This window comes from Porites lutea, chromosome 2 (assembly GCF_958299795.1).
Source record: "Porites lutea chromosome 2, jaPorLute2.1, whole genome shotgun sequence".
NCBI lineage: Eukaryota > Metazoa > Cnidaria > Anthozoa > Scleractinia > Poritidae > Porites > Porites lutea.
This window is the reverse complement of record NC_133202.1, coordinates 22018461-22022023: the sequence shown is the minus strand read 5'-3', so window position 1 is coordinate 22022023 and position 3563 is coordinate 22018461.

Genomic DNA, 3563 nt, shown 5'->3' with positions numbered 1-3563 from the left:
ACGGGGGATGACTGTGTCGTCTTAGTACCCTCTGGGAGGGGAGGGTAAGGTTTACATTGAAGGATGAAACGCAGCAGAAAATAGGGTAAATTTTTTAACAATAAAAAGAGTTTTAGGAGTATTTTATTTTATTAAGGGATATTTGGAAGACTTTTTATTCGTTTTTGTACAAATTGTAGCACCCTAAAAACGTAAAACGTAAAACACCTGCACAAGAGTGTATCAATTTTAATCAAGAAAATTTTTTCTCTTCCCAGTTCTACTGTTCACATAATAAAACGACAGGAAACAGCGACTTGTGAAGCGAGGTTTACCTTTAAAAATCGCCACCTAGTTTCCGACATTCCAGTCTGGTGTTTTCTTTTACAACGAAAATAACATTCAACTTATTTCAGGATTATTTTTTTAATTAAAACTCATTGTTTTAACAATCGTTTGTTCGATTCTGTAAGACTGACATTCATAAACATGAGAAGCGTAAATTCAAATAAATAGCTCTAATTTTATCCACTAAATTGACGTGGTTACAAAAACAACTTATTCATATTTGCTATTTTGAGGGAAAAATTAACTACTTCTGTCATAGCTGAGAGCGTAATTATTTTTCTTCTCGTTATATCCGTTTCATTCATAACTGGAACAGTCGGTATCCATAATGAGGTAAATGCTACACAAATGTCGAAAACCTTCTACAGTTATAAAATAAAGCTGGCCGTTTATTTTAATCGATAGTTGACGACAGGTAAAGCCCTATCGAGACAAACAAACCGCTCCCCCCCCTGAGCCTATTGGACATCCTCTGTAGCCATGACAATGCTCTTGTATTGGACCATAACAGTACTTTGGGGTTCACAAGAACAATTAAAATTCAAGATCGTGGGTGGAATACCTTTGTTGTCTAGTTACTCTGAAAGAAATAATTGCTTTGACACGCTGATTTCAAAGCCAACTAAACAGACTCTAAATAATATTCAGGCAATAAAACTTCCCTAATTAGAACCGCCTGAGCATTTCTGCAATTCTTTTTAACAACTCTTCAGTTAAATTGATTGAGACAACTGTTACATGTAAACCCAACAAAACTTTTATCGAATACGCAAGAATTTGTTGTTTTACGTCAATAAAGACTTTCTCCTCCAGTGCTTTTGAATCACACCGAAATCACTTTTGACGTCTTATCTCCCTAGACAAGATAACATACTAATTGTTTTTTTCTTCCGAGTGCCTAAAATATTATTGTAAATAATCATCAGTCCTTGATGAGTTTCCTTCGAGATGCACTTATATCACTTAGCTTCGGTTCATAAACGCGATATATTTACATGCAAATTATGAAGCGACTAAACTGTGAATAAATGCATTTTAGGTAACGCCTCAACTTCCAAAAATTAACAATAGTTCTAAATTTGCTAGTGCTGTTATCATCCAATGCTTTAGCTTCTAAAAGGCAGTGAACTAATATCGTAACACACACAAAACACAATATTCCTAAAAGATAAAGCCATGCGAATTCAAGTTTCATGTTGAATATTGATTAAAATTGCACAATGTTCTTTATATTTCATCAAATGTATGAGAAATTCTGAAGTGGCTTGGAGATTTAGTTTATAGTACAGTTTGTAACGCCTAATTAGTAATAATCGATAAGACACGTAATGTTCATCCACCATAAAGTATCCAATTTTTTCGCATGATTTGTTATACACGTTAGTTCCCAGATTCGTGGCATTTGATAAAGGCTGGGTTGATTGTAGCCCAAGCCTTTTAGGATTTTTTCCCTTTGACAACGTCCGTCTCTTAGACTACAGCGAAAGCAAACAAAATAAACGCAACATAAAAATTACTATTTATAACATCGCAAACTAATAAAAAAAGCAAACTTTGTACAAAAATGGAAGACTGTTCGTTCTGAAATATAAAAGAGAGAATGAAACTCGCAGACCTTGGTTAATAGTATGAATATTCGCTGCTAATATTTAATACCAATCTTACTATTATTGCAATAGTTGTGTCAATAAAAAACGCTTCAATCTGATTGGTTCTTAACAGCCCATGCTATTGTAACTCCGAAACTGTCCGATTTAATACCAGGAGCTTGTTCGGACGGCTGTTCGGACAGTTAAAGAACCAATGAAAATCAAGCAGCAAATGCTACTAGCCAATGAAATTTAACTACATAGCACATGATAACCAATCAAAATCAATGAAAAAATAGTGACAAGGTAAGCTGTCCAGTTTCAACTGAAAAAAAAAAAGGATAAAACCAGGACAAAACTAACTGGTCCAGTGACTTTTGTTTACATTAATAAATGTTCCAAGACTGAGATTCTCGCATTTTGCTATTGACACAATTAACTGGTAATAGGACTTCAAGTGGTACAATACAAGAGTAATCGGGCTCGCAATTTCAAATCGCCCTCGCACTACACGCTCGGCTGATTTGAAATTACTCGCCCGTTTACTCCCTGAATTACACTCCACTCAGTCCTATTACCACTCCTAACCAATATATTTATGACCATCAAAAAGCTTAAAATTCACTGTGGAGCTTGCTGCTTTTGGCCAAAATTTAAGAAGTTTGAAGCTACTGAAACGTACCGTTTTCTGATCACTATCTATATAGCTAGGTATAACGAGGTGAAACTACAAAAAGTTTGCTTTATTCCCGACGGAATAAACTGAAAAGGAAAGATTTCTTTCCTCTCCTTTTTTGGATTTTCTTCCTCATATGTTTGTTTGTCAGTCTGTTTGTACGTTCTCTTGCTTATTTGTACGGTTTGTTTGATCATAGTTGTCTGAGGAGACTGGTTATGAAAGACGACAAACATCAAGTATAAAAATAACAGTGCTACAGTTTATGTTGGAGGCTCCCTGATGGTGCACAATCCTTTGTTTTCTGTTGGCAAATTGCGACGGAATAAATAAATGCAACGTTTTTATTGGTCAGTAAGATAGATAGATAGATAGATAGATGGATAGAAACTTTATTTATGTGTCAAGAAAGAAAAACTAGCCGAGGGGCAGGCCCTCTACTAATAGGGGACACCTACAGTTAAAATATAATAGATACAATAATTACGTAGATAAAAAAAATCCATACAGTATGTTACAAATTGTTAGCTAAAATACTAAAGCTGAGTGCTAAAATGCTAAAATTATTTCCGATGAGACATTAACTATCACACAGAAGACATCCTTTGCATCCATCATCAATAAGAGATGTCAGATCCTTATTACGCATTCGGTTTCTAAAATCACTTAATGATTTACACGTTTTATCACTTTTGTCCAGCTTACTCCATAAAATGGGACCTAAATATCGAAGGGAATGCTTACCAAATGAAACTGTGTTAAACCTGGGTAAAAGAAAGTCTGAATTTCTTAAACTGTAGCATGAATCACGAGGTTTAAAAATGTTGGTGATGGCTTCGGAACACATTTTAGTGTGTTTAACCTTGAACACTAGGACGCATATGTCTTGAAGACGTCTATTCAACAGTGTTGGCAAGCTAGCCCTATTCAATAACTGATGATAACTGGACTTAGTGTCCTTATACACAGCC